This window comes from Eptatretus burgeri, chromosome 14 (assembly GCF_056783735.1).
Source record: "Eptatretus burgeri isolate ZD-2024b chromosome 14, Ebu_testis_v1, whole genome shotgun sequence".
Lineage (NCBI taxonomy): Eukaryota > Metazoa > Chordata > Myxini > Myxiniformes > Myxinidae > Eptatretus > Eptatretus burgeri.
This window is the reverse complement of record NC_140974.1, coordinates 55,345,496-55,358,597: the sequence shown is the minus strand read 5'-3', so window position 1 is coordinate 55,358,597 and position 13,102 is coordinate 55,345,496. Positions and strand designations below refer to the sequence as shown.

The 13,102-nt window shown below is 41.7% G+C and overlaps 1 long non-coding RNA gene across 1 annotated transcript in view; it reads left to right on the top strand.

Annotated features, from left to right (window-relative positions):
* The window catches only part of LOC147013240 (uncharacterized), a 39,355-nt gene extending 26,609 nt beyond the window's left edge, over window positions 1-12,746 (top strand). The window contains exons 2-4 of the long non-coding RNA XR_015050974.1: window positions 9,459-9,519; window positions 11,462-11,614; window positions 11,762-12,746. This is a non-coding gene — a long non-coding RNA (uncharacterized LOC147013240). The remainder of the gene's footprint in view (window positions 1-9,458; window positions 9,520-11,461; window positions 11,615-11,761) is intronic.
* Window positions 12,747-13,102: the final 356 nt, after the last annotated feature.

Here is a 13,102-nt window from a genome sequence, read left to right as displayed (position 1 = left end):
TTGCCGCTGTAAATGTACATTTGGACCGACGGGACTTCGGCAACCATCCGCTCGGGTTGCGCGTGGGTCGGGCATGCTAACGGCTCGACTCGTACGAGTGCCATTGAGGGTGTGAATACTCGGTAGCTTTGTCTGCGTGGGTAATTAGGTACATTGAAGTTTAGCAATTAACCCTACCCCACGCGGTTAAATTATTAACGATTCACGGTCCGGTAAGGGACCCGTACCTGTCGGAGTTTTCAGAAAGGTATGATCTAGATTCCGGTAGAGTCGACCCTACTGCTCCACCTAGCGGTCGTGCTCGCAGCCGATACCTGGCTCCACAACAATATTAATGGAATAACTGACTCAGAACAACTATCTGTTGTATGCATGCGGTTCTGAGAACTGCAACTATATATATATATATGTATATATATATATATATATATATATATATATATATATATATATATATATATATATATATATACATTTACTAGCCGAAACCCCGTCACAGACGGATTCCATTCCATGAGCCCAATATGACAACCAGTGGCGGCTCTTGTAAGAGCCGGATCCCAGTCGATGTACTCCATGACCTTACCTAATGAGGCCTACAAAACGTCCTTGTACACGACATTTTTGGTGTACACTACTCCTTTTGAAGAAGTCGCCTAATTTGTGCACGTGTCTACTTTGACGTACACCGTGTCAAACTTCTCAGGTCACAGTACCGAGAAAAACATGACGCGACCGCTTGAAGGAGCACAAAATTGGTCCTTCAGTATTAATATATGGATACATGTATTTGTTTTTATATCCCATCAAGGCCATATGAGATCACTTGCTTGGGAGCCTCAGTACTGTGCATTTCTGTCTACGCTCTTGCTGCTGATCATCAATGAGTGATAAAACCACTCTGGTGGCTGAGGGGGTGGTGTCGCATTGGAATTCTCATGTATGTGGCATGTGCTGCTTGTGAATATTTGCAGCTGTAGAGGAACCTATATAGGGGTTGAAGCAACAAAGGGCTTACCTTGTGTAGCTTTTCGTATTTTTTTATGCAGCTTTCTTTTGCTGGAAGAGCATGAGGGTGTATTTATATGATGCTATGACACATAGTCAGTGTGCTTCTTGGGTTGAATTTAATATTCCTGGCTGCAAACCTCTTGACTGGTGATCAGCATGGCGGAGACAATGTGATTGCATGGTCAGCGACACTTGTTGATGGGAGGTGGTGCAGCAAGGGCTGTGATGGGACTCGATTTGTGCCCTGCTGCCTCGTCAAGTTAGGGGGTTTGATTCAATTATATATGCTGAATATATGTAGATATGTATATTTTGCTTCCCCAGGCAAGCCAGTCACAAACATCAAGGACAGGTAATTCTCATCAATGCAAAGCTGTGAGCAGTGTCTGCTATATGCGAGACAGCTTGTTATAATAAACATGCGCATTACACATATCCAAACACACATTTGTTGTATATCAGTCATCAAAGTGTTTTTATTCAAAAAAAACTATAATTCAGAGCAATAAAATTGCCCCAACTTAGAGCAGTTAACTAAATCGACTGAGATAATGTCATTGTTCAGGAGTACATTTTATAATTCTGAGAGCAGTGTCAGCACATCCATGCAATTTATCCACAGTGCAGCACTGCCAAGACATAACCCTGCTATTATAATAAATGCAAGAATCGTCCAATTTCGGGAACGAGTTCATCCCTTGGCCATGGAATTGTATTTGCCAGGTTGGTTTGGGCCCAGAAAATGTATTTGCCTATGAAAGAAGGCACTCAGCAGCAGTGGACATTTCAAATGTATTTGACAGAATGTTTAACCAGACTCAGTGGTGTAATGGTAAGAACGTCTTCTCCGAGTCTGGGAGGTCAGCGGAATGAACCCTGGCAGAGTCATTCAACTGAGTCATTCAAAATACTTTTAAAGGTACGTGTTGCTTCTTTTCTTGGCGCTCAGCATTTAAAAATGGATAGAGCACGACCAAATAACCATAGATTCACGACCAAACAACCATAAAGTGGCAACCATTTCGCCGGCTTAATGGGCTCCTCCTGTGTTGAAGTTACTTGTATAAGTATTATTCTACCCTCTGCAGAATTCCCCAAAAGGCTTTCTCTCTAGTTTAAAACTTCTCAGCATGGAATTTTCACAATCTTTCTGGTCGGAGCTGTGTGCAAAAAAAAGGAATAACAAAAGCAACAGTGAAAAACACATTTGTCTGTTCAATAAGAAAACGCAGCGATTGTCGAAGCACCAACAGTGTCCAAGGGAGGGACAAATGAGCTCATGATCATCGAAGAAATTAAGTCGGCCTCAGTCGAAAGAGTTGGGTCGTCTAAAACTACACTTCTGTGGTTAATGCGGTTGAGCATTCGGGAAGAGTCAAGCAACTAAGAAGGCGATGATGTGCTGAAGTCTTGCCTTAGTGGAGGGCTGTTTGGCTGGAAAACACCAAAAACTCAACTGCTCTGTTGGTTGGTGTAATTCCAACAAACTACCAATTAGGAGCACATTGGCAAGCTCTTTCATTTGGCAAATCGTTATCGTGGATTGTTAGCTCTGCGTCCATGATGACGATCCAGATCATAAAAAAGTTTATCTCACAAACTAACGATGAACGGTTGCTAAGAGCTTCCTCCAAACGATAAGGAAGATAATTTCCACGAACTTGCATCAAGATCATGTCGATTCTCCCGAGAAGAATCCTTCGTAGGCAGAACCGTTAATGGCGCTAGCGCATGTTGCATCCAAATCAGATCTTACTTTATAATCATTATCATTTTTATTATCGACTCTCTTTCTCTCCTTCTGCCATGTCCCATTAAGATGGCGTCAAAGGATCTTAGAAAGTGAACAATTAGCTCAAGTTTTTCACAAACCAGCTGGGCAGGACCAACGTTCGACAAAACTTTGCAGGAATTTGGAAAATAGCCAATTCTGGTAATGCCTCACCTACTCTTTATCGAACACCTTGGGATATTGAACATCCACCAACTCATTCTAGTGTACAGGACACCCAGATTGACGTCCATCGAAGCCAAAGGGACGGAGCACTTAGTGATGCAAAGCCCCGGCATGCAAAACGCTAATTGGACGGTTTCAACCTGGGTCATGAATCGAACCAGACTAGACAGCTTAGAGGTTGGTGCATTACCTCTGCACCCTCCGTGGTATTGCAATCGACTAATGAGGCACATTTTATTTTAACATTGCAATGCCAGTAACTACTCCAATAATTATTAAGTGTAACTCAATTATTTTGGAGTAACTACTCCAAAAAATGCTTTGAGCTTGAGTGATGCAAAAATTTGAGCAAAAATCATTATTTGAGCAAAAATAATGATTTATTTAAGTGATGTACACCATTTTAAGGGGAACTTTTTCTGCCGATATATTTAACTTAGTTTAGTGGAATTTGTAAACTTTTCATACATTAAAAAATATCGAGAAAATGTGTAAAATTATGTGCAAGGAAGCATGGATTATATGTTGCTGTTTGATTAAATATTGTAATTGAAGTAGGTACCTTTCATTGTAAACATTTTTGCATCTATCGATCTTCTAATGCAACAGTGTTTTTCAACTTCGAGTGTAAAATTGCTGTTTTCTCAAAAAATAATGATTTTTCATAGTTCAAAAACCTGATGTGATAGGCAAAAACTAATGACACATTTGGATTCAGCACCCAAAAGTTAGCCAGAATCCGTTGAAAAACCCCATGCAAGAGAAAGCGTGTTGACCAGTGTATAATTCAAACTTCACATTTTCCTGTCGAGTGACCCTCCATGAACCATGCAGGTTAATCATACTCAGGGACTTGGACAATATGATGCAACAGACAAAATATAAAAAGACGATTTTGAACACGAATCGCTCATTTGATCTCCTTGTTTAACTCATCTCACCTATTGCATGGGATAACGAGACCCTTGCTAAATATATGCTGCAGGTAAATCATGGTAATAGGATCAATAATTCAAAGTATATCTCTGGGTACAACATTTTGCATTTAGTTAATGATGGGTATGGAGTAATGCATGAAGATAGATCCTTTACAGTTACAGGGTACTGTATCGAACCCAGGGTAACTTGAAAATATAAACGTGTATTACCATCATACATAAGTGTATGTATAATATCTATAATAATACATGTCAGTATGTCAGTGTGTGTGTCTCCTCCATAACTCCAAAACCATGAAACCGAGTGGCCTGAAACTTTGCATGAACACTAAGGGAACTGCAAGGGAGTGCATGAATGAAAACTCGGTGTTTGGACAAATTTAAAGACCCCTTTTGAAGATAATTTATTGTTAAATCAGAAACACGCTCATCTTTAGTCAGCCTGTGTTCAGCTCACTCAACTTGGGGTCTTAATCGGCCGTTTTGTCTGCTTATCTCAAAAATGCCTTGCCATGGAACAGGTCGGTTTCTGTACGAGAAAGCTTCAGAACTGCGGATTGTTGTACACATCGCTGATCTTCATATCTACGAAACACTGGATACATTGCAATGCTTATAATTTATAAATGCCGACTTTTAATTTTCATACATGCCATAAGTTCTATAATCTCTGAACCTGAGCCAAATTTCAAAATTTAAACTGCAGAATTGACCTTAGCATCAGTTCAAACTGCTAAAAACAAAAAAAGTGTTTATGTCCAATTCGCACATTCTTTGACACTCCGGGCATCTCCAGGTGGTGTTGAGCATGATCGATCGCTAATCACTTGCCAAGCCTGATGTTCCTTCTGAAACGTTTTGTTGAAGTGCTTGCTTGAGTGCTTAAGCCACTTGGAGAGTGCCCGACAGTCAATCGCGGTTTGTGTCATCTGGTTCGCCTGCTAAAAGTGTTGTGAATTTGTGTTTTATCATACGAGATCGCATTTTTCACCTTTTTTCTGAGATCTTCTTTCACTATATTATTAATATAGCTATATCTCACCGCGATAACATTATCATTATGGTAATGTTTTATCACTCCAGTAATGCCCCAGTATACTGCCTTCCCTTCCCCTCATGCTGCCTTCCCTTCCCCTCCCCTCACACCACCTTTCCCCCTCCCCTCATGCTGCCTTCCCCTCCCCTCCCCTCACACTGTCTTCCCTTCCCCTTCCCTAACGCTGCTTTCCCTTAATAAAGATATTGTTGTGGGTCAGGGGTCAGTGGCAAGAACGACCGCCAGGTGGGGGAGGTTGTGCCGTCTCCCACCAAACTCCCCAGAATTGTAGGCCGTCGCTCGGATAACTCCGCGAGAAGGCAGGTTGTCTAACCAACCGTGGACACCAATATCTCAACCGCGTAGCATAGGGTCTATTTGTCTATGACCAATTTACCTAATTAACTACGCAATTTCGACTACCGGGGAAACCACGCCCTCAGCACGTCTTGCTCGAACCGGGTCACTTTACCGACTGCGGTAGAGTTCCAACCACTGACTACCAACTCCAGTTCGGGTGCAGCCGAGCAGAAACTGCCAAAGCCGTGCCGGCTGGAATGAATGGATTATCGGGGATGAAACCCGGCTTATACTCAGACTCAGACCATGCTAAACCAATGTAAGAAGGGACAGAAACGGACTGGGAACATTTCTAATAAATTTATTAACAGTAAATGAAGACACAAAGCAAGGCTTAACACGAATATGCAGCAAGTATTTACAATGATCCAAAAACACTTATTCAGTTCTACTTAAATAAGGGCCCACACGCAGACACACACACAAATGAAAAGAAAACCCAGAGTCTTTATTTGACCCTCGCAGCCGTGAAGAGAGACAGGCTGGGGGTCAGAGTTCAGTGGGTACCTGGTCGTCGGAGGGAAAGCGTGCTCTGTAATGCGGCACCTGCCTAAGGTTGTCGGTTTGGGCCCAGTCTCACGTGTGGGACTCGTGGCTCGTGGCAGAGCTCGCGTGGCGAATAGTGGGGGTCCACAAAACTCCTCGCCCCATAACAGCCACCGTGAAAACGAACCAGACTGTTCACAGCCACCATGAAAACTCCTGGTCCAACCACCGTGAAAACTCCTTTCCACTGAACTCCCAGCTGAGGATGGTGTTGTAACTTTTATGGACCTCTCTCAGTGGGGACGGGCCTTGGTGAAACTGACGTCACTGTTCGCCCCAATTAGTGTTCGCCCACTCCACACATGCGGACTCACCCAATAAGGTACTTCACGAAGATTTTGCCTCGAAACAGCGAGTCGCCAGTTGGACGGGTGAAGCGCTTGTTCAGTGGTGTTGTGGGTTTGTTTGTTGGATGGTCTTAGATGGTTTGTTGGATGTAAAGATTTAATAACCTAACTAAAAGAAGTCACAACGCACGTTTTTGATTCTCCCACGAGACAAAAGGAAAGGGATCTGACTACACATGTACTTAATGGGATCACTGACTTTTGGGACCTGTATGTTGAATACAAATGGTTTCCAGATCCGGAACAATATATTTATATACAGTACCTAAAAAACAGAAAATCCTGCAATGACGAATCAAACCTTGTGTTTGGAATTCCGCCAAGGAAGAAATTGGGGCACGTATGGGGGAGAATGCATGTAGGGTATGCGTGACTCCACAGGAGAGCACATCTGCGCAGCAGGCGACTGCGGTGTCAGGTGGTTGCAGTCAGCAGTTGCTGCTAGTATGAAGAGGTACATAGACAGCACACATGGACATGTTGCAAATGGCGAGATTGGGATTTTTAATGGGACTTTCTGTGGAGGCAGGAGCGTGTGTGTGTGTGCCTGGGTGCTTAGTTATGTGTGTGCAGTGGGTGGGTTTTGCGGGTGTACGGACTGATCTCGCAACCGGGACCATGGTCTGTGTCACCGTGGTGGAGGTTACGCAGCCTTCTCATGAAGCATGTGCTTTGGCACACAAGGAGCGGACATGCTGTGGTACCGAAGCCATGCGGGACGTGTCATGCAGTGTGAGGGCAGGGAAAGTTGAGTGTGCCGATGAGAATCTGTGCATGCATGTATGAGTGAAAACATGTGCGAATCCGTGCATGTACCCTTCCCTTCTCCTCCCCCCACGCTGCCTTTCCTTCCCTTCCCCCCATGCTTCCTTCCCTTCCTCTCCCCTCATATTAACCTCCTCCCAAAACCCATTCACCACCATACAACTCTCCTAAGGTTGAGGAAAGGAAAGGGTGTCAAAGATGATTGAAGGAAAAGTCCTTCCTTCTCTTCCCCCCCCTCCTTATGCTTACCTCCTCCCAAAACCGCTCCCCCTCCACCCCCTCCCCCAATGGACACTTCCAGGTGGTGATTAGTATGATTTGTTTGAACATACTGTATTAACATACCCCATTTCGTTCAAATGTACCCCGATACACATGCATAACTTGGTCCTGAGGCCAAGGCTCATGGTCATGCAAAAATGCGAACATCCTAGCCCTTAGGGGCAGAATGCGTTGTCATACCATAACCATTTGGGGACCACTGGCCTTATGAAACTGCCTTCTTAATTAAAAAAAGGAAAAAAATCAAACATTATAAGAAAGCAAAAGACCTACAGGTATTTCGGTCCTAAGGCAGTCATACACCTTCTAACAAAGAATGCATGGTCATTCTTTCAACGTTGAGGATGAGAATGCATGGTCATTCAGTCAATGTTTGGAGGAACATTGTCCATCATTATGCAGAGCCTTTTTTTTTTAATGTTGAAAAAAATATCAAATATTGCAACAAAGCTAGGGACATGCACCTCAACCCCACGGCCAAATTACATACTCCAACAAAGCTTGTCAAACTAGTGTACTCATCGACTGCAGCCCAAATGTTAAAGCACATGGTGAAACAAACACATGCATCCTAACCCACAGGGCCAGAATTCATGGTCATGCAATTACTGGGGTCCACTGGCCCCATTCTCATATGGAATGGATTCACGCCAGAAAGCGAAGTGACATGTCATCCCGTGAGGGAGTATAGACCTTAAACACCTCTTAACGAGAATGGTAACTACCATTTCCTTTCTGATGTGACCACCACTTTGATGTAGTGGGAAGACTTGTGTGTCCCATGACGTAGAGAGCTAGCATGAGTATTAGCTCCTGGTGGGTTTAACCAATCCAGACAGGTAAAAGGGGAGTGGCCATACAATGAGCAGTTACACAAATAGGACGGATGAGGTTCATTAGTTTTTCAGCAACTTATCTTGTGGATGGTACCACAAACATAAAACTACACTAGCAGTGGTTGTGACTGCTAGTGTAGCGACTTGAGTAGATTGAATGGCAAGCAATTGAAAGGTATACGCGAGTTCACTCAAATAGATGATGAACTAGAATGGTGGCCCTGAACCCCTGCGCCACACCAGCACTTGTGGAAACAGGGAGTGCCTGTGACACATCCCGCTGTTTAGGTACCCATGACACAGCTGGTAAATCTCTAAGTTGTAGCCGGGAGGAAATATCTCAAAATTGAATATGCAGGTTCACTTGGGTGCTCCTTGTCGTTGACCTTGTGAAAAACTCACTATTCTTGCCAGGTTGGCTGCTCACGAGGGTGCTGAGCACATATAAATGTTCACGAGTGATCTCCAAAGCAAGGACTATTGGTCATTCTAGTACAATATAAACACGTCTACAGTATAATTTTATCCGTGGCAAAGACCTGGTGTACCCGTCCTCTTCTACTTGCCAATGTGTACTGCACAACCTAAACCACCGATTAAAAATGCCTTTCTTATGTACTTCATCTGAACCCTTTGAATGCTATCTTACGAATATTTTTTTTTCTTCGTAATTAAAATTATAATCAACGTTTGATAAAATCCTAATTTATGAAATTATCTCATGATCTTCTGTTTTGTCCATTGATCGCATGAATGCAGATCACCCAGGCTTTGTGGTTTTTTTTTTCATAAAATGAGCACACGGACAAGATTATTAATCTTCATGATCCATAATCATGTGTTATCGCAGAAAGTTTATTAACACAATAATCTCTTTGAAATGAAATCTGATCATGGGATATACGAGAGGAGTGTAATACCATTTAGAGCATTGACTGAAACTTCAGTTTGCATGTGAATCGCAATATCAGAGTTGCTCAGAAATATTTCCTCACTACTTGTTTCTTTTACATAGTCACTTATTTGGGCAAGTCTTGCGGATGCAAGTTGATGTGGACATGATGTTACAAAGAGTGTACAACAGCCTTTCTCATCATTTCATTCACCGTGGTTTGAGGATGCGCTCCCCTCGCAGTTACTGCACACGTATCGTGACATTTGAAAATGATGACAATAGAGATGTTTAGTGTTCGAAAGAGGCTTAAATACAGGGTGTCTAAAAAAAATGTTCCAGATTTTAAAAAATTATATTAAAAAATCTCAGTCAGTACAAATGTCAAATAAAGTTAATTAGGTAAAATAAACTTTCAGATGGTTTGCAGCAAATATATTTTGACATTTCTATGATTATAATTATTATTATTATTATTATTTTTGCAGGTAACTCATAATGCAACAAACAAGAGAGGAGTGAATCGTCATTGTTGAGAAGAATGTCAAGGTGAAATCGATGATACGAGAGTGGCATGCATTCAGAGAACCATTCCCGAGATGTAGTGGACCAACCTCGAGTAATATAAATGTTGTATCGTTTTAAAGTGGAGACAGATGGGCTCCATGAATAGCAACAATGCAGGACACTCTGGACATCTGAAGAATATGGGAACTCCAGAGACCATAAACATAATTAGCGAAGTGATTGTGCGTCGCCATAGAACATCCACAAGGTGCATTTCACATGAAATTTGAGTGTCTCAAAGCAGTCATGAGAGTGATCTGAAGGCTTTCCCTTACAAAATTTAATTGATGCAGCAGTTAACCTCAAACGAAGAGTGTCGACCTTATGAATTTTGTGTGCGATTCAATAGTATTATCGATGAAGCGGGAATCAACATAGAGTTTATAAATTTCATTTTTTACTTGAATGGTAAAGGAATAGAATTTTCGGTTTGGGGTCATGGAGAAGCCAGCTCACTTTGTTGAGTCCCAAAAAATATTGCTACGGTGTTGTCTCGGTCGTCATCGGATTTACGGTCCATACTTTATTGAAGATCAGGATACTGAGGAAGGGGTGGCTGTGAATGGGAAACGTTACATACACAAGTTGAACACATTTTTTTGAGTCACGTCAAAAACTTTCCTTCTGCTTAGTTTCAGCAGGATGGAGCAACTGAACATCCAGCTCGCTTGTCCATATAATGGCTCAATAAACACTTCCTGGCAGATTCATTTCACATTGATCTGGATTTCCTTGACATCCAAGATCTCCTGACCTCTCACCTTTAGATTTTTTTTTTTTAATTTGGAGATTTGTTGAGGAAACTGTTTTCAAAGAGAACCCAATGAACATCCCTGAACTCAAAGATGCTGCAGCGAGGGTTATTTCCAGAGTCTCATAGGAAACACTTCAATCTGTATTCGGAAACTATTCCATACGTATCCCATAAGTGTGCAGAACCGAGAAGAGGACATTTCAAACATTTGTTTGAGTTCAAGTAAACTTTATGAGTTCCTTTATGCATCATACAGTCTTGCATTAAAATTTTGCACATTTAATGAACAATTAAAATCGGGCATTATTTTGACTAACCCTGTATAATGGGACAAACAGCTGAATGTTCCAATTAAAAGGTAAAGTAATCAAGGATGCAGCCTCATTGTTATCGTCTGAGGCAAAGTGTGTGGAAGAATGTGGGAGGTGGGGGGTTGTAGGGACAACTGCTCAATGATCGGATGATTATTGAGAAGGAGGTGATGATGTCACAGCTGCAGGCCGTAAGAAGAGCGCTGCCATGTCGCACGTGTGAAAAGTTCATTCGGATCTATCTGAAAGATCAATAGCAGGAAAATCATAGCTTCAGGAAGGCTGTGGTGTTGAAGGGTGTGCAACATGGCTTCTTCATCCTCTTTATTGCAATCTACTAAATTGGACACTCCATTTCATGTTCACCTCAATTTTTAAGTATCTTCATCAAATGGCTGGTGAAAGGACACAAAGGTTAAAGAAACGTAGAAAGGCAAACATTGAAAGCTAATCATATTGTGAACGATTAATTTAATGAATGTAAGATTAGTGGAACAAAGACAACACGTTTGGATTTTTAGAAAGTAATTGCCAATTTGCTCAGTGATGTTGAGAAAGATATTGCGGTGCAATTTGGGAATCCATGAATCGCCATCGGCTCTAGAAGCATTCTGGGTTGTAGATGTGTAGTTTAATAATGGATTACTAATATTAGCAGGAAGAAACCAAAACATGTTTTTTATTCATCTTCTCATGCCCATGTTTACTGGAGTGCGACCGAAGAAGTCAGATATTGTGATGTTTCATGGCTGCTGCTTATGGTTGTTTTTTTAAAATTTATTTAGCAGAATTAGTGTCGATTGAATAATGCCTGGTCTACATTAACGAGTGATGCTATGTCTCTAAAATACTCCCGCAGAATACTACTGGACAGAAATTCACCTGCTAATCCCACAAGACCATCCAGCCTCAATTGCACTGGGTCAGGAGGACCATCTCATTGCTTGAGCGTCATCCTGTGTGCTGATGGTGGCCATGTTGGAAGATATCCAAAAAACGACCACGTCGCCAGGTATTGCTTACGCAATGATTCATATATTCACCCATAAGGATTCTTGTTTGTCTTTCATTTATTTTGCATACAATATATATATATATATATATATTTTTTTTTTTTAATCACCGATGGGTATAAATGTGCTGGAATTTTGCCTTCCAGAAGCCACAACATTATCCGATATGGTATCCTGGGATTGCCTCTCCAGCCACATTCTCTTACAAAAAGGTGCAGCCCCTTGGGTTTTGGTGCATGAACGTGACATAGTGCGATAGAATTTCCCCAGAAATTCCAAACGAAAACATTCTACACACTTCTTATTTACCTGCTGTTTCCATTTGGCCTTGAAGTTGCCAAACAAACTGGCTATAACGGAGATTTATACTAAATCTGAACCCACGATGGCTCAACTGTCATGATGATTTTGACCAAGGGATTTTATACATGTAATATCGAGTTAAAATCCGTTTGTTAACCCCTCCCCCACTCCCACATCCTGCTTTTTACCCCCGCCATACCTATTTGTATAATCACTAGTCTCTCGTGGAACAATGATTAATTTGACATAGGAATTTCATCTTATTTATGAACTTCATAAGAGGCACTTCCTAGCTTAAATGTTAGCATGTTCCTATGTAATTTCCTCCACTGAATTCTGATGTCAGAGTCTGCACAGATTTGTTCATGCCTTCTATTCCCAAAACAATAAGAGAAATGCTTTGAGATGGTTAAAAGTGTTCACAGTGCTGCCATTTCACTCACAACCACAAATAGAATTCTACATTCAGCCACCTGCCGGGTAATGCTTGAACCTTCAATCTGCTCGCGACATCTCCCTTCTAATGTGTGAATTCATACAAGTGTTCCCCACTGGCTCTTATTACCCACTCGCAATTTGCTTGGACTCCAAACACTTTATGGCCATATTAAAAAGATTCTTGAGCATATGTCAGCAGGTCGTGCCATTTGATTTCAGTCCTAATGAAGGATACATAAAAGCATGCAAATGAATAGGACATTGACAGAGTTGGACCTTGTATGAACCAATGGTACATTGAAATTGGGAATATGCTTAACAGGTTCAAAAACCACGGTCTCCCATCGGATTAAAAAAGCTGTTTTATACGACGGGTCAGAGCAGTTTTCATCTCAGAGGCCAAATGCTTTCAAAGAATAATTAAAGCTATTTCAAAGACTCAAGTGTCCTGAATGTGTCGAGTTGATAGTGAATCTGCGTGAGTTACTGTGCAAGCCCCAAAGTATATGGTGCTGGAAGCTCTCTCCAATTCGAGTGTTCAAAATGGCATTCAATGAGAATGATCATTTGACATCATTATTACTAGCTCACAGGTACACATGGAAATTCTGTGTAATGTAAAATATGACTTAAAAAATGTATAATGGAAAGTACAGTTAAATAACATGGGAATTTTATATTATCTAGTTATATGTTCCTTGATTACCGCTCCACCTTGAAACCCCTCCAGCCCAATTCCTAAACCC